This window comes from Petromyzon marinus, unplaced genomic scaffold (assembly GCF_048934315.1).
Source record: "Petromyzon marinus isolate PM22_M1 ecotype Great Lakes invasive population unplaced genomic scaffold, UKy_Petmar_22M1.pri1.0 PM_Scaffold_59, whole genome shotgun sequence".
Classification (NCBI taxonomy): Eukaryota; Metazoa; Chordata; class Hyperoartia; order Petromyzontiformes; family Petromyzontidae; genus Petromyzon; species Petromyzon marinus.
In genome coordinates this window covers 336,276-361,722 of record NW_027423601.1, presented here as the reverse complement: position 1 = coordinate 361,722, position 25,447 = coordinate 336,276, and the positions used below count along the sequence as shown (strand labels likewise).

At 51.4% G+C, this 25,447-nt stretch overlaps 1 long non-coding RNA gene across 9 annotated transcripts; it reads right to left on the bottom strand.

Annotated features, from left to right (window-relative positions):
- Positions 1 to 2,873: 2,873 nt before the first annotated feature.
- Positions 2,874 to 24,215, bottom strand: LOC116957714 (uncharacterized). 9 transcript variants are annotated; one of them, XR_012940799.1, is made up of 7 exons: positions 24,197 to 24,211; positions 23,105 to 23,156; positions 15,497 to 15,610; positions 12,398 to 12,463; positions 9,108 to 9,191; positions 8,218 to 8,304; positions 2,874 to 2,989 (listed from the first exon to the last, which is right to left on the bottom strand). It is a non-coding gene; the product is annotated as an uncharacterized LOC116957714 (long non-coding RNA). The 9 variants fall into 9 exon arrangements; XR_012940798.1 differs by lacking the exon at positions 24,197 to 24,211 and adding an exon at positions 23,688 to 23,705; XR_012940800.1 differs by lacking the exon at positions 24,197 to 24,211 and adding an exon at positions 23,688 to 23,702 and having other exon boundaries at positions 15,497 to 15,607.
- Positions 24,216 to 25,447: the final 1,232 nt, after the last annotated feature.

The following is a 25,447-nucleotide window of genomic DNA, read 5'->3' as shown; positions in this document are numbered from 1 at the left end:
GTGGCCAGAGGCGATCCTCACCACCACCCTCACCACCACCCTCACCACCACCCTCACGACCACCACCCTCACCACCACCACCCTCACCACCCTCACCACCACCACCACCACCACCCTCACCACCCTCACCACCACCCTCACCACCACCACCACCACCCTCACCACCACCACCACCACCCTCACCACCACCTCCTGCACAACACAGAACACGGCAATAGTGAACCTCACCCGCTCACCACCATCACCACCACCACCACCATTCTCCACCACCACCACTCACCATCACCACCATCACACTCACCACCACCACTACCTCCACTCACCACCACCATCACTACCATCATCACCACCACCATCACTACCATCACCCTCACCACCACCACCACCACCACTCACCATCACCACCATCACCCTCACCACCACCACTACCTCCACTCACCACCACCCCCACCACCACCATCACCACCACCATCATCACCACCACCATCACCACCCCCACCATCACTACCACCACCACCACCACCACCCCCACCATCAACACCACCATCACCATCACCACCACCACCACCACCATCACCACCCCCACCACCACCACCACCACCATCACCACCACCACCATCATCACTACCTCCACTCACCACCACCATCACCACCATCATCACCACCTCCACCACCTCCACCACCACCACCAGCATGATCACCAGTGGTGATGGTGATCATGCTGATGATGATGATGCTGCTGATGATGCTGCTGATGATGCTGCTACTACTGATGATGATGATGATGAGATTGATGATGCTGCTGATGATGCTGCTACTGATGCTGCTGATGATGCTGCTACTGATGATGATGATGATGCTGCTGATGATGATGATGTTGATGATGATGATGATCTCACCTTGGCTGCTGCAGATGCTACTGCTGCTGCTGATGATGTTGTTGATGATGATTCTGCTGATGATGATCTCACCTTGGCTGCTGATGCTACTGCTGCTGCTGCTGATCTCACCTTGGCTGCTGCTGATGCTACTGCTGCTGCTGATGATGATGTTGATGATGATGATCTCACCTTGGCTGCTGCTGATGCTACTGCTGCTGCTGATGATGTTGATGATGATTCTGCTGATGATGATCTCACCTTGGCTGCTGCTGATGCTACTGCTGCTGATGATGATGTTGATGATGATTCTGCTGATGATGATCTCACCTTTGCTGCAGCTGATGCTACTGCTGCTGATGATGATGATGTTGTTGATGATGATGTTGATGATGATGCTGATGATGATCTCACCTTGGCTGCTGCTGATGCTACTGCTGCTGCTGATGATGATGATCTCACCTTGGCTGCTGCTGATGCGGATGTTGATGATGATGATGATCTCACCTTGGCTGCTGCTGATGCTGCTGCTGCTGATGATGTTGATGATGATGATTTTGATGATGCTGATGATCTCACCTTGGCTGCTGCTGATGCTACTGCTGCTGCTGATGATCTCACCTTGGCTGCTGCTGATGCGGATGTTGATGATGTTGATGATGATGATCTCACCTTGGCTGCTGCTGATGCTACTGCTGCTGCTGATGATGTTGATGATGTTGATGATGATCTCAGCTTGGCTGCTGATGCTACTGCTGCTGCTGCTGATGATGTTGATTCTGCTGATGATGATCTCACCTTGGCTGCTGCTGATGCTACTGCTGCTGCTGCTGATGATGTTGATGATGATTCTGCTGCTGATGATGATCTCACCTTGGCTGCTGCTGCTGATGCTACTGCTGCTGCTGATGATGTTGATGATGATTCTGCTGCTGATGATCTCACCTTGGGTGCTGCTGATGCTACTGCTGCTGATGATGTTGATGATGTTGATGATGATGATGCTGATCTCACCTTGGCTGCTGCTGATGCTGTTGCTGCTGATGATGTTGATGATGCTGATTTTGATGATGCTGATGATGATCTCACCTTGGCTGCTGCTGATGCTACTGCTGCTGGTGATGATGATGTTGATGATGATGATCTCACCTTGGCTGCTGCTGATGCTACTGCTGCTGCTGATGATGTTGATGATGCTGATTTTGATGATGCTGATGAATATCTCACCTTGGCTGCTGCTGATGCTACTGCTGCTGATGATGATGTTGATGATGTTGATAATTCTGCTGCTGATGATCTCACCTTGGCTGCTGCTGATGCTACTGCTGCTGCTGATGATGATGATGATGTTGAGGGCGAGCTGCTGCTGATGCTGCTGCTGCTGATGATGTTGATGATGATGATTTTGATGATGCTGATGATGATCTCACCTTGGCTGCTGCTGATGCTACTGCTGCTGATGATGTTGATGATGATGATTCTGCTGATGATGATCTCACCTTGGCTGCTGCTGATGCTACTGCTGCTGATGCTACTGCTGCTGCTGATGATGATGATGATGTTGATGATGATGATTCTGCTGATGATGATCTCACCTTGGGTGCTGCTGATGCTACTGCTGATGCTACTGCTGCTGCTGCTGATGATGATGTTGATGATGATTCTGCTGCTGATGATGATCTCACCTTGGCTGCTGCTGATGCTACTGCTGCTGCTGATGATGTTGATGATGTTGATGATGATTCTGCTGCTGATGCTGATCTCACCTTGGCTGCTGCTGATGCTACTGCTGCTGCTGATGATGTTGATGATGATGATTCTGCTGCTGATGATGATCTCACCTTGGCTGCTGCTGATGCTACTGCTGCTGATGATGATGTTGATGATGATTCTGCTGATGATGATCTCACCTTGGCTGCTGATGCTACTGATGCTACTGTTGCTGATGATGTTGATGATGATGATGATGATTCTGCTGATGATGATCTCACCTTGGCTGCTGCTGATGCTACTGCTGCTGATGCTACTGCTGCTGCTGATGATGTTGAGGGCGAGCTGCTGAGCGTTGCCGCTGTGAGCTCCGAGTGAGTCCAGTCCCAACTTGGTCCGTGCTGATGGCGTGGGGGAGGTGAGGTTTTAGTGTGTCACTGTGTGTGTGTGTCACTGTGTGTGTGTGTCACTGTGTGTGTGTCACTGTGTGTGTGTCACTGTGTGTGTGTCACTGTGTGTCACTGTGTGTGTGTCACTGTGTGTGTGTCACTGTGTGTGTGTCACTGTGTATGTCACTGTGTGTGTGTCACTGTGTATGTCACTGTGTGTGTGTCACTGTGTGTGTGTCACTGTGTGTGTGTGTCACTGTGTGTGTGTGTGTCACTGTGTGTGTGTGTCACTGTGTGTGTCACTGTGTGTGTCACTGTGTGTGTGTCACTGTGTGTGTGTCACTGTGTGTGTGTGTCACTGTGTGTGTCACTGTGTGTGTGTGTGTCACTGTGTGTGTCACTGTGTGTGTGTCACTGTGTGTGTGTGTGTCACTCTGTGAGTCACTGTGTGTGTGTGTGTCACTGTGTGTGTGTGTGTGTCACTGTGTGTGTGAGTCACTGTGTGTGTGTGTCACTGTGTGTGTGTGTGTCACTGTGTGTGTGTCACTGTGTGTGTGTCACTGTGTGTGTGTCACTGTGTGTGTGTGTGTGTCACTGTGTGTGTGTGTGTGTCACTGTGTGTGTGTCACTGTGTGTGTGTGTGTCACTGTGTGTGTGTGTCACTGTGTGTGTGTGTCACTGTGTGTGTGTGTCACTGTGTGTGTGTGTCACTGTGTGTGTGTCACTGTGTGTGTGTGTGTCACTGTGTGTGTGTGTGTCACTGTGTGTGTCACTGTGTGTGTGTCACTGTGTGTGTGTCACTGTGTGTGTCACTGTGTGTGTGTGTCACTGTGTGTGTCACTGTGTGTGTCAGTGTGTGTGTCAGTGTGTGTGTCACTGTGTGTGTGTGTCACTGTGTGTGTGTGTCACTGTGTGTGTGTGTCACTGTGTGTGTGTGTCACTGTGTGTGTGTCACTGTGTGTGTGTCACTGTGTGTGTGTCACTGTGTGTGTCACTGTGTCACTGTGTGTGTGTGTGTCACTGTGTGTGTGTCACTGTGTGTGTGTCACTGTGTGTCACTGTGTGTGTCACTGTGTGTGTGTGTTACTGTGTGTGTGTCACTGTGTTTGTGTCACTGTGTGTGTGTCACTGTGTGTCACTGTGTGTGTGTCACTGTGTGTCACTGTGTGTGTGTCACTGTGTGTGTCACTGTGTGTGTCACTGTGTGTCACTGTGAGTCCAGTCCCAACTTGATCCGTACTGATGGCGTGGGGGAGGTGAGGTTTTAGTGTGTCACTGTGTGTGTGTGTCACTGTGTGTGTGTGTCACTGTGTGTGTGTCACTGTGTGTGTCACTGTGTGTGTGTGTGTCACTGTGTGTGTGTGTCACTGTGTGTGTGTGTCACTGTGTGTGTGTCACTGTGTGTGTGTCAGTGTGTGTGTGTGTGTCTCTGTGTGTCACTGTGTGTGTGTCACTGTGTGTGTGTCACTGTGTGTGTGTCACTGTGTGTGTGTCACTGTGTGTGTGTCACTGTGTGTGTGTGTCACTGTGTGTGTCACTGTGTGTGTGTCACTGTGTGTGTGTGTGTCACTGTGTGTGTGTGTGTCACTGTGTGTGTGTGTCACTGTGTGTGTGTCACTGTGTGTGTGTCACTGTGTTGTGGGGAGCGGTAGTGTGGTGGTTAGCGCTACGCTGTGCTATGAACCTGGCGACCCGGGTTAGATTCCCGCTCACGGCCAACACCAGTGACGATTATCTGAACCGGTCCCGGGCCTCCCCTAGGTCGACTCAGCCTCAAATGAGTACCTGGTGCGGTGTGTAGTAAACATCGCCACTGGGGAGACAAAGGCGGTCGGGCGTGGTGCTGGCCACCCACCCTCTCGTGTACCGTTCTGGCCTTCATAGGTGCTCGCTAACAGCACTTGCCCCTACAGTCTGTTAAGGCTATATGGGGGATCTTTGTCTTTGTCTGTGTGTGTGTGTCACTGTGTGTGTCACTGTGTGTGTGTGTCACATCGGCGCATCCACACAACATCATGGATGCATGCCGGGTCCAAGCAAGAACATCTGCTGGACTCCATAGTGACGGACCAGCGGATGCGAGCCCATGTCCTTGACACCAGGACCTACCGTGGAGCTGATCTGCCCTCTGACCATCGACTAGTCATCTGTAAGGATGCGCCTGCCATTCTTCCAAACCGGTGGTGGGTGTACACCCAGGACCCCATTCCAACCTAAAGTGGCCTGGTCTCAGTTATCTGATGAAAGTTGCAAGCGAGAATTTCATCATTGCCTGCGGCTGGGGTTGGCATCGTCCCCGACTCCTCCTGATGTCGAGGGAAAATGGGCGAGGTTTAGGACTGTGACTCATGCAGCTGCAATGGCTGCTTTGGGTACGCGGTCCAGACCTCCCCAGAGACCCTGGCTGACAGAGGAGGTGTTCAGGAAGGTTGAGAAAAAGCGACAGGCCCACTGTCATCGGCTACAGAATCCCACATCAGAGAATGAGGAGGCTTACCGCAGCCTTCGCTCGGAGGTTCAGAGAGCCGTGAGGCGCTGCAAGGATGGGTGGTGGTCGCGGGTTGCTGAGGAGATGGAGTCTGCCTCAGTGGCCCGTGATCACAAATCTCTATTTAACTCCATCAAAAAAGTAACCTGCAGCGCCACACCTATTACCATCATTAGGGGAAAAAACGGTGATCCAATCTCCGACCCCCAGGAACAGGTTTGCAGATTTGCTGAGCATTTCTGTGAGGTTCTGGGGGAGGGAAAATCCCTCAGCCAGGAAAACATCGTGGCACAAAGTGAGGATGACCCTGCTGAGGCTGCGGTGCCTCAAATATTGGAAGAAGTCACCCCCTGTGAGTGGCTGGCTGAGGTGCCATCTGTTGAGGAAGTACTGAAGGCGATCCAGAGTTTGAGACCAGGAAAGGCAGCGGGCAGAGATGATCTCCCAAGCGAAATGCTGAGGGAGGGTGGCGTTTGTGCACAGACTGCCCTATATGACATCATAACAACAGTCTGGACCACTGGACGGGTTCCGCAGGATTGGAAGGATGCCCTGGTGGTCCCCCTTTTTAAGAAGGGGGACCGCACAGACTGTAACAATTACAGGGGCATTTCACTCCTCAATGTGCCAGGAAAGGTCCTGGCAAGGATTATTCAGCATTAACGACCTTCATGATGGTGAGCGGGCCCGGGTAAAACTACGTGGCCGGGAGTCGGAGCCATTCCCTGTACACCTTGGGGTGCGACAGGGATGTCCTCTGGCTCCCACATTATTTAACATCTATTTTAACCACGTAGTTCGTGAAGCCTTCAATAGCTGTACCGGGGGAATCTCCATATGGTACAGATATAATGGGAGGCTGATCGATGCCCGGGTGCGGTCAAGGGATGGCTCCCTACTGCTCAACCACGTTATGTATGCCGATGATTTGGTAATAGCTGCTCAGTCAGAGGAGGAGTTGGAGACGCTGCTGCTGAGACTGGAGCGTGCCACTAAGAGGTGGGGCCTTACCATCAGCCCCACCAAAACTAAGCACCTGCCTGGGTATTTTGTACCATCGGACACTCCACCCCCACAACTCCCAATCGGTGATGGGGCAGTTGTGGAGAGAGTGGAGAGTTTCCCATACCTGGGCAGTGTGCTTATGACTGGCTCCAGTTTAACAGCAGAGGTCTCACTTCGAATCAGTCGAGCGGCAATATCTTTTCATCGGTTGCGTAACGCTGTGTGGAAGCTGCCTGGTCTGTCGCTCCGCACTAAGCTTCAGGCCTTCTCGGCCACGGTCATTCCCTCCCTTCTCTACGCTTGCGAAACGTGGACCCCCTTAATGAAACATCTTCTCCGGTTGGAAACATTTAGGCTGGCCTGCCTGCGATCCATCCTGGGTTTAAACAGGCTGGATTGTGTGAGGAGCTCACAAATCCTTGAAAGATCTGGGCAAGGTCCCATCGGTGAGCTTCTCCGGCAGGCAAGGCTGCGTTGGCTGGGTCATGTAGCCCGCATGCCCAGCCACCGCATGCCGAAACAGCTTTTGTTCAGCCGGATTGAGGGGGCTAAGCGGGCGCGGCACGGGCTAGAGAAGAGATGGAGTGATGTGGTACAGGAGGACGTGGACCTGAGTGGACTTGCCGATGACTGGTACCAGCGGTGTCAAGATCGGCCTCTGTGGAGGAGGCTCGTGAAGGACGCTGCTACTGGGCAGTTGGAGGCAGTCGCCCTCCAACAACAACGGAGGGCGGAGGAGCGACGCTCACAACAACGAGCGGAGAGCCGGGTGGCTAAAGCACAGCGGATTGGCACAGTAGGGGGCACAGGTGGTGCATCAGCCAGTCATCTCAGTCAGTCGACCCGTGGCACCTGCTGGGTCTGCCCCGTGACCTCCTGCCAGCGGGCGTTCGACACTTCACGTGGCCTCAAGGTGCACATAGCCTGGCACAAGCATCGTGGTGACGTCACCGCCACTTAGTGGCGAATGGCGGTTGTTGTTGTTGAGTGAGTGAGTGGGTGAGTGAGTGAGTGGGTGAGTGAGTGGGTGGGTGAGTGAGTGGGTGGGTGAGTGGGTGGGTGAGGAGTGGGTGAGTGGGTGAGTGGGTGAGTGAGTGAGTGTGTGAGTGAGTGTATGAGTGAGTGTATGAGTGAGTGGGTGAGTGTATGAGTGAGTGAGTGTATGAGTGAGTGTATGAGTGGGTGAGTGTATGAGTGAGTGTATGAGTGAGTGAGTGAGTGGGTGAGTGAGTGAGTGTATGAGTGAGTGAGTGAGTGTATGAGTGAGTGTATGAGTGTATGAGTGAGTGTATGAGTGTATGAGTGAGTGTATGAGTGTGTGAGTGAGTGGTGAGTGAGTGTATGAGTGTATGAGTGAGTGTATGAGTGAGTGTATGAGTGAGTGTATGAGTGAGTGAGTGTATGAGTGAGTGTATGAGTGAGTGAGTGAGTGTATGAGTGAGTGTATGAGTGAGTGTATGAGTGAGTGTATGAGTGAGTGAGTGTATGAGTGAGTGTATGAGTGAGTGAGTGAGTGTATGAGTGAGTGTATGAGTGAGTGTATGAGTGAGTGTATGAGTGGGTGGGTGAGTCACTCACCAGCTTCCCCCGTCGCCTCTCCCACAACATAAACTTTCCTCCGCCCCCACTCCTCCCTCACCGCAGCCTCCCAGCTCACCCCCCCGCCGCTCACCCCCCCGCCGCTCACCCCCACGCCGCTCACCCCCACGTGACTCACCCCCACGTGACTCACCCCCACGTGACTCACCCCAACGCCGCTCACCGCTAGCCTCACCGCCTCGACCGCCCGGGGGCTGGTCAACACCAGGCCGGCAAAGTCACCAGGACGCAGCATCTGGTGAGGGTGGTGGTGGTGGTGGTGGTGAGGGTGAGGGTGGTGGTGAGTGTGGTGGTGGTGGTGGTGGTGATGGTGGTGGTGGTAAGCGTGGTGGTGGTGGTGGTGAGTGTGGTGGTGAGTGTGGTGGTGAGTGTGGTGGTGAGTGTGGTGGTGAGTGTGGTGGTGGTGGTGGTGGTGAGCGTGGTGGTGGTGAGCGTGGTGGTGAGCGTGGTGGTGGTGAGTGTGGTGGTGAGCGTGGTGGTGGTGATGGTGGTGGTGATGGTGGTGGTGAGCGTGGTGGTGAGCGTGGTGGTGAGCGTGGTGGTGGTGAGTGTGGTGGTGAGCGTGGTGGTGAGTGTGGTGGTGGTGAGTGTGGTGGTGGTGGTGGTGGTGAGTGTGGTGGTGGTGGTGGTGGTGAGCGTGGTGGTGGCGAGTGTGGTAGTGAGTGTGGTGGTGGTGGTGGTGGTGAGCGTGGTGGTGAGCGTGGTGGTGAGCGTGGTGGTGAGCATGGTGGTGAGTGTGGTGGTGAGCGTGGTGGTGAGTGTGGTGGTGAGCGTGGTGGTGAGCGTGGTGGTGAGTGTGGTGGTGAGCGTGGTGGTGAGCGTGGTGGTGAGTGTGGTGGTGAGTGTGGTGGTGAGCATGGTGGTGAGTGTGGTGGTGAGTGTGGTGGTGAGTGTGGTGGTGAGCGTGGTGGTGAGTGTGGTGAGTGTGGTGAGTGTGGTGGTGAGTGTGGTGGTGAGTGTGGTGGTGAGCGTGGTGGTGAGTGTGGTGAGTGTGGTGAGTGTGGTGAGTGTGGTGAGTGTGGTGAGTGTGTTCCTCACCGCGTCCCGTAGCTCAGTAAGTCTGACATAGCGGAATGACAGAGCTGGCATCAGTGTGGAGTGAATCCCAGCAGCGGAGAGAGCCTGGAACAGTGGTGAGTGAGTGGTGAGTTAGTGGTGAGTTAGTGGTGAGTGAGTGGTGAGTGAGTGGTGAGTTAGTGGTGAGTTAGTGGTGAGTGGTGAGTGGTGAGTTAGTGGTGAGTTAGTGTATGAGTGAGTGGTGAGTGAGTGGTGAGTTAGTGGTGAGTGGTGAGTTAGTGGTGAGTGGTGAGTTAGTGGTGAGTTAGTGTTGAGTTAGTGAATGAGTGTGTGAGTGAGTGAGTGGGTGTGTGAGTGAGTGAGTGAGTGTATGAGTGAGTGAGTGTATGAGTGAGTGAGTGAATGAGTGAGTGTATGAGTGAGTGATTGTATGAGTGAGTGATTGTATGAGTGAGTGAGTGTATGAGTTAGTGAGTGTATGAGTGAGTGAGTGAAGGTATGAGTGAGTGTATGAGTTAGTGGTGAGTGAGTGGTGAGTGAGTGGTGAGTTAGTGGTGAGTTAGTGGTGAGTTATTGGTGAGTGTATGAGTGAGTGAGTGTATGAGTGGTGAGTGAGTGTATGAGTTAGTGGTGAGTGAGTGTATGAGTGAGTGTATGAGTGAGTGTGTGAGTGAGTGAGTGTATGAGAGAGTGAGTGTATGAGTGAGTGAGTGTATGAGTGAGTGTATGAGTGTATGAGTTAGTGGTGAGTTAGTGGTGAGTGAGTGAGTGTGTGAGTGTGGGTGAGTGAGTGGGTGAGTGAGTGTATGAGTGAGTGTATAAGTGAGTGAGTGGTGAGTGTATGAGTGAGTGAGTGAGTGTATGAGTGAGTGTGTGAGTGAGTGAGTGTGTGAGTGAGTGAGTGTATGAGTGAGTGAGTGTATGAGTGGTGAGTGAGTGTATGAGTTAGTGGTGAGTGAGTATATGAGTGAGTGTATGAGTGAGTGAGTGTATGAGTGAGTGAGTGTATGAGTGAATGAGTGGTGAGTGTATGAGTGAGTGTATGAGTTAGTGGTGAGTGAGTGGTGAGTGGTGAGTGAGTGGTGAGTGAGTTGTGAGTGAGTGTATGAGTTAGTGGTGAGTTAGTGGTGAGTTAGTGGTGAGTGTATGAGTGAGTGGTGAGTGAGTGTATGAGTGTGAGTGTATGAGTGAGTGTATGAGTGAGTGTATGAGTGAGTGAGTGTATGAGTGAGTAAGTGTATGAGTTAGTGATGAGTGAGTGAGTGGTGAGTGAGTGAGTGGTGAGTGTATGAGTTAGTGGTGAGTTAGTGGTGAGTGAGTGACTGAGTGTATGAGTGAGTGGTGAGTTAGTGGTGAGTTAGTGGTGAGTGAGTGGTGAGTTAGTGGTGAGTGAGAGGTGAGTGAGTGGTGAGTTAGTGGTGAGTGAGTGTATGAGTTAGTGGTGAGTGAGTGTATGAGTGAGTGTTGAGTGTATGAGTGAGTGAGTGTATGAGTGAGTGTATGAGTGATTGTATGAGTTAGTGGTGAGTGAGTGTACGAGTTAGTGGTGAGTGAGTGGTGAGTTAGTGGTGAGTGAGTGGTGAGTGAGTGGTGAGTTAGTGGTGAGTTAGTGGTGAGTTAGTGGTGAGTTACTGTATGAGTGTATGAGTGATGAGTGAGTGTATGAGTTAGTGGTGAGTGAGTGTATGAGTGAGTGTATGAGTGAGTGAGTGTATGAGTGTGAGTGACTGAGTGAGTGTGTGAGTGAGTGTATGAGTGAGTGAGTGACTGAGTGAATGAGTGGTGAGTGTATGAGTGAGTGGTGAGTTAGTGGTGAGTGAGTGGTGAGTGAGTGTATGAGTGAGTGAGTGAGTGTATGAGTGAGTGAGTGTATGAGTGAGTGAGTGAGTGTATGAGTGAGTGTATGAGTGAGTGGTGAGTTAGTGGTGAGTGAGTGAGTGGTGAGTGAGTGTATGAGTGAGTGTATGAGTGAGTGAGTGTATGAGTGAGTAAGTGTATGAGTGAGTGGTGAGTGAGTGTATGAGTGAGTGAGTGGTGATTGAGTGGTGAGTGAGTGAGTGGTGAGTGAGTGTATGAGTGAGTGGTGAGTGAGTGTATGAGTGAGTGTATGAGTGAGTGCATGAGCGAGTGTATGAGTGAGTGTATGAGTGAGTGTATGAGTGAGTGGTGAGTGAGTGAGTGTATGAGTGAGTGAGTGGTGAGTGAGTGGTGAGTGAGTGGTGAGTGAGTGTATGAGTGAGTGTATGAGTGAGTGAGTGTATGAGTGAGTGAGTGTATGAGTGAGTGTATGAGTGAGTGTATGAGTGAGTGAGTGTATGAGTGAGTGAGTGGTGAGTGAGTGAGTGTATGAGTGAGTGGTGAGTGAGTGGTGAGTTAGTGGTGAGTGAGTGGTGAGTTAGTGGTGAGTTAGTGGTGAGTTAGTGGTGAGTGTATGAGTGAGTGAGTGACTGAGTGGTGAGTTAGTGTATGAGTGAGTGAGTGTATGAGTGAGTGAGTGTATGAGTGAATGTATGAGTGAGTGTATGAGTTAGTGACTGAGTGAGTGTATGAGTGAGTGAGTGACTGAGTGGTGAGTTAGTGTATGAGTGAGTGAGTGTATGAGTGAGTGAGTGTATAAGTGAATGTATGAGTGAGTGTATGAGTTAGTGACTGAGTGAGTGTATGAGTGAGTGTATGAGTGAGTGAGTGTATGAGTGAGTGAGTGAGTGTATGAGTGAGTGAGTGAGTGTATGAGTGAGTGAGTGAGTGTATGAGTTAGTGACTGAGTGAGTGAGTGGTGAGTGAGTGGTGAGTGAGTGGTGAGTGGTGAGTGAGTGTATGAGTGAGTGGTGAGTGAGTGTATGAGTGAGTGGTGAGTGAGTGGTGAGTGAGTGGTGAGTGTATGAGTGAGTGGTGAGTGAGTGTATGAGTGAGTGAGTGGTGAGTGAGTGGTGAGTGAGTGTATGAGTGAGTGGTGAGTGAGTGGTGAGTGAGTGAGTGGTGAGTGAGTGGTGAGTGAGTGAGTGGTGAGTGAGTGTATGAGTGAGTGGTGAGTGAGTGGTGAGTGAGTGTATGAGTGAGTGACTGAGTGAGTGTATGAGTGAGTGTGTGAGTGAGTGGTGAGTGGTGAGTGGGTGGTGAGTGAGTGAGTGACTGAGTGAGTGACTGAGTGAGTGGTGAGTGAGTGTATGAGTGAGTGTATGAGTGAGTGGTGAGTGAGTGGTGAGTTAGTGGTGAGTGAGTGGTGAGTTAGTGGTGAGTTAGTGTATGAGTGAGTGGTGAGTGAGTGGTGAGTGAGTGGTGAGTGAGTGGTGAGTGAGTGGTGAGTGTACCTGGTGGTATGGGTCTCCTTCTTCATCCCCATCCCTGGCTTCTTTGAAGAGTAAAACTTTCATGGTCTACAAAGACAAAGATCCCCCATATAGCCTTAACAGACTGTAGGGGCAAGTGCTGTTAGCGAGCACCTATGAAGACCGGAACGGTACAAGAGGGGGTGGGTGGCCAGCACCACGCCCGACCGCCTTTGTCTCCCTAGTGGCAATGTTTACACACCGCACCAGGTACTCATTTGAGGCTGAGTCGACCTAGGGGAGGCCCGGGACCGGTTCAGATAATCGTCACTGGTGTTGGCCGTGAGCGGGAATCGAACTTACACAGACACACACACTAACACACACACACTAACACACACTAACACACACACACTAACACACACTAACACACACACACTAACACACACACTAACACACACACTAACACACACTAACACACATACACACACTAACACACACACACTAACACACACACACACTAACACACACACACTAACACACACACACACACACTAACACACACACTAACACACACTAACACACAACAACAACCGCCATTCGCCACTAAGTGGCGGTGACGTCACCACGACGCTTGTGCCAGGCTATGTGCACCCTGAGGCCACGTGAAGTGTCGAACGCCCGCTGGCAGGAGGTCACGGGGCAGACCCAGGTGCCACGGGTCGACTGACTGAGATGACTGGCTGATGCACCACCTGTGCCCCCTACCGTGCCAACCTGCTGTGCTTTAGCCACCCGGCGCTCCGCTCGTTGTTGTGAGCGTCGCTCCTCCGCCCTCCGTTGTTGTTGGAGGGCGACTGCCTCCAACTGCCCAGTAGCATCCTTCACGAGCCTCCTCCACAGAGGCCGATCTTGACACCGCTGGTACCAGTCATCGGCAAGTCCACTCAGCTCCACGTCCTCCTGTACCACATCACTCCATCTCTTCTCTAGCCCGTGCCGCGCCCGCTTAGCCCCCTCAATACGGCCAAACAAAAGCTGTTTCGGCATGCGGTGGCTGGGCATGCGGGCTACATGACCCAGCCATCGCAGCCTTGCCTGCCGGAGGAGCTCACCGATGGGACCTTGCCCAGATCTTTCAAGGATTTGTGAGCTCCTCACACAATCCAGCCTGGTTAAACCCAGGATGGATCGTAGGCAGGCCAGCCTAAATGTTTCCAACCGGCGAAGATGTTCCACTAGGGGGGTCCACGTTTCGCAAGCGTAGAGAAGGGAGGGAATGACCGTGGCCGAGAAGACCTGAAGCTAAGTGTGGAGCGACAGACCAGGTAGCTTCCACACAGCGTTACGCAACCGATGAAAAGATATTGCCGCTCGACTGATTCGGAGTGAGACCTCTGCTGTTAAACTGGAGTCAGTCATAAGCACACTGCCCAGGTATGGAAAACTCTCCACTCTCTCCACAACTGCCCCATCACCGATTGGGAGTAGTGGGGGTGGAGTGTCCGATGGTACAAAATACCCAGGCAGGTGCTTAGTTTTGGTGGGGCTGATGGTAAGGCCCCACCTCTTAGTGGCATGCTCCAGTCTCAGCAGCAGCGTCTCCAACTCCTCCTCTGAATGAGCAGCTATTACCAAATCATCGGCATACATAACGTGGTTGAGCAATAGGGAGCCATCCCTTGACCGCACCCGGGCATCGATCAGCCTCCCAATATATCTGTACCATATGGAGATTCTCCCGGTACAGCTAATGAAGGCTTCACGAACTATGTGGTCAAAATAGATGTTAAATAATGTGGGAGCCAGAGGACATCCCTGTCGCACCCCAAGGTGTACAGGGAATGGCTCTGACTCCTGGCCACGTAGTTTTACCCGGGCCCGCTCACCATCATGAAGGTCCTTAATGATCGTGAGCAGAGGGTCAGGGACTCCAAAAGCACTAAGACCAACCCAGAGCCCAGGCCTACTGATGGTATCATAGGCCTTGACCAGGTCAATAAAGCATAGATGTAGGTCTTGTTGGAATTCCGAACACCTCTGCTGTAGCAGACGGACAGAAAATATAGCATCTGTGCAGGACCGCCCTTTCCTGAAACAGCATTGGGGCTCCGCAAGCCTCTCTTCAGCGTGCCTGGCAAGGCGATGTTAAATAATCCTTGCCAGGACCTTTCCCCGGCACACTGAGGAGTGAGATGCCCCTGTAATTGTTACAGTCCTGTGCGGTCCCCTTCTTAAAAAGGGGGACCACCAGGGCATCTTTCCAATCCTGCGGACCGTCCAGTGGTCCAGATTGTTGTTATGATGTCATATAGGGCAGTCTGTGCACAAACGCCACCCTCCCTCAGCATTTCGCTTGGGAGATCATCTCTGCCCGCTGCCTCCTGGTCTCAGACTCCGGATCGCCTTCAGTACTTCCTCAAAAAGATGGCACCCCAGCCAGCCACTCACAGGGGGTGACTTCTTGTAATATTTGAGGCACCGCAGCCTCAGCAGGGTCATCCTCACTTTGTCCCAAGATGTTTTCCTGGCTGAGGAATTTTCCCTCCCCCAGGACTTCACAGAAATGCTCAGCAAATCTGCAAACCTGTTCCTGGGGGTCGGAGATTGGATCACCGTTTTTTCCCCTAATGATGTTAATAGGTGTGGTGCTGCAGGTTACTTTTTGATGGAGTTAAATAGAGATTTGTGATCGCGGGCCACTGAGGAAGACTCCATCTCCTCAGCAACCCGCGACCACCACCCATCCTTGCAGCGCCTCACGGCTCTCCGAACCTCCGAGCGAAGGCTTCGGTAAGTCTCCTCATTCTCTGACGTGGGATTCTGTAGCCGATGACAGTGGGCCTGTCGCTTTTTCTCAACTATCCTGAACACCTCCTCTGTCAGCCAGGGTCTCTGGGGAGGTCTGGACCGCGTACCCAAAGCAGCCATTGCAGCTGCATGAGTCACAGTCCTAAACCTCGCCCATTTACCCTCGACATCAGGAGGAGTAGGGGACGATGCCAACCCCCAGCCGCAGGCGATGATGAAATTCTCGCTTGCAACTTTCATCAGATAACTGAGACCAGGCCACTTTAGGTTGGAATGGGGTCCTGGGTATACACCCACCACCGGAGTGGAAGAATGGTAGGCGCATCTTACAGATGACTAGTCGATGGTCAGAGGGCAGATCAGCTCCACGGAAGGTCCTGGTGTCAAGGACATGGGCTCTCGCATCCGCTGGTCCGTCACTATGTAGTCCAGCAGATGTTCCTGCTAACACAACAACAACAACCGCCATTCGCCACTAAGTGGCGGTGACGTCACCACGACGCTTGTGCCAGGCTATGTGCACCCTGAGGCCACGTGAAGTGTCGAACACCCGCTGGCAGGAGGTCACGGGGCAGACCCAGCAGGTGCCACGGGTCGACTGACTGAGATGACTGGCTGATGCACCACCTGTGCCCCCTACTGTGCCAATCTGCTGTGCTTTAGCCACCCGGCGCTCCGCTCGTTGTTCTGAGCGAACACACACACTAACACACACACACTAACACACACACTAACACACACTAACACACAGACACTAACACACACTAACACACACTAACACACTCTAACACACACACACACTAACACACACACACACTAACACTAACACACTAACACACACTAACACACGCACACTAACACACACTACACACACACACACACTAACACACACTAACACACACAAACACACACACACTAACAATAACAAACTAACACTAACACACTAACACACACTAACACACACAAACACACACACTAACAATAACAAACTAACACTAACACACACACTAACACACACACACTAACACGCACACACACTAACACACACTAACACACACACCAACACACACATCAACACACACTAACACTAACACACTAACACCACACACTAACACACACACTAACACACACACTAACACACACACTAACACACACACACTAACACACACACACTAACACACACACACTAACACACACACTAACACACACACTAACACACACACACTAACACACACACTAACACACACACTAACACACACACACACTAACACAGACACTAACACACACACACACACACTAACACACACACATTAACACACACACATTAACACACACACTAACACACACACACTAACACACACACACTAACACACACACACTAACACACACACTAACACACACACTAACACACACACTAACACACACACTAACACACACACACACTAACACACACACACTAACACACACACACACTAACACACACACACACTAACACACACTAACACACACACTCTAACACACACTAACACACACACACTAACACGCACTAACACACACACACTAACACACACACTAACACACACACACTAACACACACACACTTAACACACACACCCTAACACACAACAACAACAACAACAACCGCCATTCGCCACTAAGTGGCGGTGACGTCACCACGACGCTTGTGCCAGGCTATGTGCACCCTGAGGCCACGTGAAGTATCGAACGCCCGCTGGCAGGAGGTCACGGGGCAGACCCAGGTGCCACGGGTCGACTGACTGAGATGACTGGCTGATGCACCACCTGTGCCCCCTACTGTGCCAACCTGCTGTGCTTTAGCCACCCGGCGCTCCGCTCGCTGTTGTGAGCGTCGCTCCTCCGCCCTCCGTTGTTGTTGGAGGGCGACTGCCTCCAACTGCCCAGTAGCATCCTTCACGAGCCTCCTCCACAGAGGCCGATCTTGACACCGCTGGTACCAGTCATCGGCAAGTCCACTCAGCTCCACGTCCTCCTGTACCACATCACTCCATCTCTTCTCTAGCCCGTGCCGCGCCCGCTTAGCCCCCTCAATCCGGCCAAACAAAAGCTGTTTCGGCATGCGGTGGCTGGGCATGCGGGCTACATGACCCAGCCATCGCAGCCTTGCCTGCCGGAGGAGCTCACCGATGGGACCCTGCCCAGATCTTTCAAGGATTTGTGAGCTCCTCACACAATCCAGTCTGGTTAAACCGAGGATGGATCGGAGGCAGGCCAGCCTAAATGTTTCTAACCGGCGAAGATGTTCCATTAGGGGGGTCCACGTTTCGCAAGCGTAGAGAAGGGAGGGAATGACCGTGGCCGAGAAGACCTGAAGCTTAGTGCGGAGCGACAGACCAGGTAGCTTCCACACAGCGTTACGCAACCGATGAAAAGATATTGCCGCTCGACTGATTCGGAGTGAGACCTCTGCTGTTAAACTGGAGCCAGTCATAAGCACACTGCCCAGGTATGGGAAACTCTCCACTCTCTCCACAACTGCCCCATCACCGATTGGGAGTTGTGGGGGTGGAGTGTCCGATGGTACAAAATACCCAGGCAGGTGCTTAGTTTTGGTGGGGCTGATGGTAAGGCCCCACCTCTTAGTGGCACGCTCCAGTCTCAGCAGCAGCGTCTCCAACTCCTCCTCTGACTGAGCAGCTATTACCAAGTCATCAGCATACATAACGTGGTTGAGCAATAGGGAGCCATCCCTTGACCGCACCCGGGCATCGATTAGCCTCCCATTATATCTGTACCATATGGAGATTCCCCCGGTACAGCTATTGAAGGCTTCACGAACTACGTGGTCAAAATAGATGTTAAATAATGTGGGAGCCAGAGGACATCCCTGTCGCACCCCAAGGTGTACAGGGAATGGCTCTGACTCCCGGCCACGTAGTTTTACCCGGGCCCGCTCACCATCATGAAGGTCCTTAATGATCGTGAGCAGAGGGTCAGGTACTCCAAAAGCACGAAGAACGACCCAGAGCCCAGGCCTACTGATGGTATCATAGGCCTTGACCAGGTCAATAAAGCAGAGATGTAGGTCTTGTTGGAATTCCCTACACCTCTGCTGTAGCAGACGGACAGAAAATATGGCATCTGTGCAGGACCGCCCTTTCCTGAAACCGCATTGGGGCTCCGCAAGCCTCTCCTCAGCGTGCCTGGCAAGGCGATGCTGAATAATCCTTGCCAGGACCTTTCCCGGCACACTGAGGAGTGAGATGCCCCTGTAGTTGTTACAGTCTGTGCGGTCCCCCTTCTTAAAAAGGGGGACCACCAGGGCATCCTTCCAATCCTGCGGAACCCGTCCAGTGGTCCAGACTGTTGTTATGATGTCATATAGGGCAGTCTGTGCACAAACGCCACCCTCCCTCAGCATTTCGCTTGGGAGATCATCTCTGCCCGCTGCCTTTCCTGGTCTCAGACTCCGGATCGCCTTCAATACTTCCTCAGCAGATGGCACCTCAGCCAGCCACTCACAGGGGCTGACTTCATCCAATATTTGAGGCACCGCAGCCTCAGCAGGGTCATCCTCACTTTGTGCCACGATGTTTTCCTGGCTGAGGGATTTTCCCTCCCCCAGGATCTCACAGAAATGCTCAGCAAATCTGCGAACCTGTTCCTGGGGGTCGGAAATTGGATCACCGTTTTTTCCCCTAATGATGGTAATAGGTGTGGCGCTGCAGGTTACTTTTTTGATGGAGTTAAATAGAGATTTGTGATCACGGGCCACTGAGGCAGACTCCATCTCCTCAGCAACCCGCGACCACCACCCATCCTTGCAGCGCCTCACGGCTCTCCGAACCTCCGAGCGAAGGCTGCGGTAAGCCTCCTCATTCTCTGACGTGGGATTCTGTAGCCGATGACAGTGGGCCTGTCGCTTTTTCTCAACCATCGTGAACAACTCCTCTGTCATCCAGGGTGTCTGGGGAGGTCTGGACCGCGTACCCAAAGCAGCCATTGCAGCTGCATGAGTCACAGTCCTAAACCTCGCCCATTTACCCTCGACATCAGGAGGAGTCGGGGACGATGCCAATCCCAGCCGCAAGCGATGATGAAATTCTCGCTTGCAACTTTCATCAGATAACTGAGACCAGGCCACTTTAGGTTGGAATGGGGTCCTGGGTGTACACCCACCACCGGAGTGGAAGAATGGCAGGCGCATCTTACAGATGACTAGTCGATGGTCAGAGGGCAGATCAGCTCCACGGTAGGTCCTGGTGTCAAGGACATGGGCTCGCATTCGCTGGTCCGTCACTATGTAATCCAGCAGATGTTCTTGCTTGGACCCGGCATGCATCCATGATGTTGTGTGGATGCGCCGATGCCGGAACAGCGTGTTGGTAATTACAAGCCCATGGGCTGCACAAAAATCTAGCAGCCTCCTACCGTTGTTATTGAGCTGATCTGGCCCATGCCCTCCAATCACTCCAGACCAGGTGCCAGTATCATGACCAACTCGGGCATTGAAGTCACCCAACATGATGACTCTATCCCGAGGGGCCACTTTAGCCAGCACCTGTGACAGGAGGTCATAGAAGGCATCTGACTCATCGGCTTTGCCTGCATCCCTCCACGGATGTTCATCTTCGGTGGGGGCATAAGTAACCACGACCACCATTCCTCGCCTCCGGTTGATGGGAAGGCGAGCCCAAAGTAGCCTGGGGCTTACAGCTTCCCACACCTCACCGCCACGCTCCCACGCCCCCTTCATTCTTTTGTTCAAAAGAAGACCCACACCCTGTTGTTTGGCAGTCTGCTGCCCCGAGTAGAGGACTGTCCACCCCTCATGGTGGCAGGAGCCAGAGCCGGTCCACCGGACCTCCTGAATGCCGCATAGATCCAGGCGGTACCGGTCCAGCTCCCGACAGAGGAGTGGCAGCCTCTCCTCTGCAGTGAGCGTTCGAACATTCCACGTGGCCAACCGTAGTGGCTTTTCGTTGTTTCTGGAGTAGCCCCGAGGGTAGGTATTCAATCTCCTGGCTCCGCCAATTGGGGTTTGGCCAGGAGACGTCATAGACGCCTGGCCCCCCGGGGCCTCCGGCACAAGCTTAGTTGTTACATATTTCAGTTGAATTCGTAGTTTCGTGGTAATTAATTGAAGGTGGAGGGGTTACCAGCCCCTCGCACCCGTCCAGAGCCCCCGTTTAGCCCCTGTGGTGGACACATTTGCCATGAGGGGAGGAGCCAATCAAAATTGGATCTCCCCCCACAGCGCTGTCCACGACAGAGTTGCCCGTCCGGCACACTAACACACACACTAACACACTAGCACACACACTAACACACACACACACTAACACACACTAACACACACACACTAACACACACACACACTAACACACACACACTAACACACACACACTAACACACACACACTAACACACACACACTAACACACACAAAAACACACACTAACACACTAACACACACACCAACACACACACCAACACACACACTAACACACACACTAACACACACACTCTAACACACACACTCTAACACACACTAACACACACACACTAACACGCACTAACACACACTAACACACACACACTAACACACACACACTTAACACACACACACACTTAACACACACACGCACACTAACACACACACTAACACACACACACTAACACACACACACACTAACACACACTAACACACACACTAACACACTAACACACACTAACACACACACTAACACACACACACTAACACACACACACTAACACACACTAACACACACTAACACACACACACACACACACTAACACACACAAAAACACACACACAAAAACACACACACTAACACACACACACACTAACACACACTAACACACACACTAACACACACACACACTAACACACACATACTAACACACACATACTAACACACACACACACACTAACACACACACACACTAACACACACTAACACACACTAACACACACACTAACACACACACACTAACACACACACACACACTAACACACACACTAACACACACACACTAACACACACACACACTAACACACACACTAACACACACACTAACACACACACACACTAACACACACACACTAACTCACACTAACACACACACACTAACACACACACACTAACACACACACTAACACACACACACACTAACACACACACTAACACACACACACACACTTAACACACACACACACACACTAACACACACACTAACACACACACACTAACACACACACACATAACACACACTAACACACACACTAACACACACACACTAACACACACACACTAACACACACACACTAACACACACACACTAACACACACACTAACACACACACTAACACACACACTAACTCACGCACATTAACACACACACACACTTACACACACACACTAACACACACACACTAACACACACACACACTAACACACACACACTAACACACACTAACACACACTAACACACACAACACTAACACACACACACTAACACAACACACACTAACACACACAACACTAACACACACACACTAACACAACACACACTAACACACACACACACTAACACACACACTAACACACACACTAACACACACACACTAACACACACACTAACACACACACACACACTAACACACACACACTAACACACACACACACACTAACACACACACACACTAACACACACAACACTAACACACACACACTAACACAACACACACTAACACACACACACACTAACACACACACTAACACACACACTAACACACACACACTAACACACACACTAACACACACACACTAACACACACACACACACACTAACACACACACACACTAACACACACACACACTAACACACACACACTAACACACACACACTAACACACACACTAACACACACACACACTAACACACACACACACTAACACACACACTAACACACACACTAACACACACACACTAACACACACACACTAACACACACACTAACACACACACTAACACACACACTAACACACACACACTAACACACACATACTAACACACACACTAACACACACACACACACTAACACACACACACTAACACACACACACTAACACACACACACTAACACACACACACTAACACACACACACTAACACACACACTAACACACACACTAACACACACACACTAACACACACTAACTCACACTAACACACACACACTAACACACACACTAACACACACTAACACACACACTAACACACACTAACACACACTAACACACACACTAACACACACACTAACACACACACTAACACACTAACACACACACACTAACACACACACACTAACACACACTAACACACACTAACACACACACACTAACACACACACACTAACACACACACACTAACACACACACACTAACACACACACACTAACACACACACACTAACACACACTAACACACACACACACTAACACACACACACACTAACACACACACACTAACACACACACACACTAACACACACACTAACACACACACACACTAACACACACACTAACACACACACACTAACACACACACACTAACACACACACACTAACACACTAACACACACACACTAACACACACACTAACACACACACACTAACACACACACTAACACACACACACTAACACACACACTAACACACACACACTAACACACACACTAACACACACACACTAACACACACACACTAACACACACTAACACACTAACACACACACTAACACACACACACACAACACACACACAACACACACACACACAACACACACACTAACACACACACACTAACACACACACACACTAACACACACACACACTAACACACACACACACTAACACACACACTAACACAGTGTTCACCGTCTCTAGGCGAACGTCCAGGCGACGTTCAGGGAACGTTCAGTCAGTGAACCTGCAGGCCACGAACGTCCAGGCAACGTCTGTACATCAGCAGCCCGCTAACCACAACCACCACAACAACCACCACCACCACAACAACCACCACCATCACCACCACCATCACCACCACCCCACGTGCGTTTCGCAATGAAGATGTCGTTGAGGATTTGTAAACTCGCAATCACAACAACAACCACTACAACTACCACTACCACAACTACCACCATCACAACTACCACCACTACAACTACCACAACAACCACCACAACTACCACCACCACAACAACTACAACTACCACCACCACAACTACTACCACAACAACAACCACCACAACTACCACCACCACAACTACCACCACCACAACTACCACCACAATTACAACAACCACCACAACTACCACCAACACAACTACCACAACAACCACCACAACAACAACCACCACAACTACCACCACCACAACAACAACCACCACAACTACCACCACCACAACAACAACCACCACAACCACCACAACTACCACTCCCACCCACCTCTCCCACCCACCTTTTGCACCTCTTCCACCCACCTCTTCCACCCACACTTCCACCCACCTCTTCCACCCACCACTCCCACCCACACTTCCACCCATCACTTCCACCCACCACTTCCACCCACCACTCCCACCCACACTTCCACCCACCACTCCCACCCACCACTCCCACCCACCTCTTCCACCCACCTCTTCCACCCACCACTCCCACCCGCACTTCCACCCACCACTCCCACCCACCTCTTCCACCCACCACTACCACCCACCTCTTCCACCCACCACTCCCACCCACACTTCCACCCACCACTCCCACCCACCTCTTCCACCCACCACTCCCACCCACCACTTCCACCCACCACTCCCACCCACCTCTTCCACCCACCACTCCCACCCACCTCTTCCACCCACCACTCCCACCCACCTCTTCCACCCACCACTCCCACCCACACTTCCACCCACCACTCCCACCCACCTCTTCCACCCACCACTCCCACCCACACTTCCACCCACCACTCCCACCCACCACCGCTGTACGAACGTGAAATGTTTTGAATGCAGGTTTTTAGTTTTGCGTTCGAGGGCAGTGTCGTTCGCTATTTACGAAACGCCAGAACAACAAAAAATGTCCACGCCTCGGCCACCGTCCACCGGTGTCATTACCCCGCCCCCACTCCACTCTGTCTCGCCCCCTCTCCACTCAATCGGCCATCTTTGTAAGGGGCGGGACTCGGAGATTTTGAGTCGCTCATCTTTGTAAGGGGGCGAGAATCTCGGAGGTTTTCTGAGTCGGCCATCTTGGTAAGGGGGGGGGGAGAACGCGGATATTTTAAGTCGGCCATCTTGGTAAGGGGGTGGAACTCGGAAAATATTGAGCCGGCCACCTTAGCAAGGGGTGGGGACTTCGGGAATTTTGAGTCGGCCGTCTTGGTAAGGGGGGAGGACTCGTTCTTAGTCAGCCATCTTGGTAAGGAGGAAGCCGGTGGAAATTTTGAGTCGGCCATTTTGGTAAGGGTGGAACTCGGGGGCTTTGAGTTGGCCATCTTGGTAATGGTGGAACTGGGAGGCTTTGAGTCGGCCATCTTGGTAGTGGGTCTCTGTGAGTGAGTCAATGAGTGTCTGTGAGACTCCATAAGTCTCTCTGAGTCTCTGTGTTAGTCTCTCTATGAATCTCTATGAGTCTCTATGGATCTCTATTATTCTCTATGGGTGTCTCTGTGAGTCTGCGTGAGTCTCTCTGAGTGTCTCTATGGATCTCTATGAGTCTCTATGAGTGACTCTATGAGTGAGTGAGTCTCTATGAGTCTCTATGGATCTCTATTAATCTCTATGAGTGTCTCTATGAGTGTCTCTTGAGTCTGCGTGAGTCTCTCTGAGTGTCTCTATGGATCTCTATGAGTCTCTATGAGTGACTCTATGAGTGTGTGAGTCTCTATGAGTCTCTATGGATCTCTATTAATCTCTATGAGTGTCTCTATGAGTGTCTCTATGAGTCTGCGTGAGTCTCTCTGAGTGTCTCTATGGATCTCTATGAGTCTCTATGAGTGACTCTATGAGTGTGTGAGTCTCTATGAGTCTCTATGGATCTCTATTAATCTCTATGAGTGTCTCTATGAGTGTCTCTATGAGTCTGCGTGAGTCTCTCTGAGTGTCTCTATGGATCTCTATGAGTCTCTATGAGTGACTCTATGAGTGTGTGAGTCTCTATGAGTCTCTATGGATCTCTATTATTCTCTATGAGTATCTCTATGAGTCTGCGTGAGTCTCTCTGAGTGTC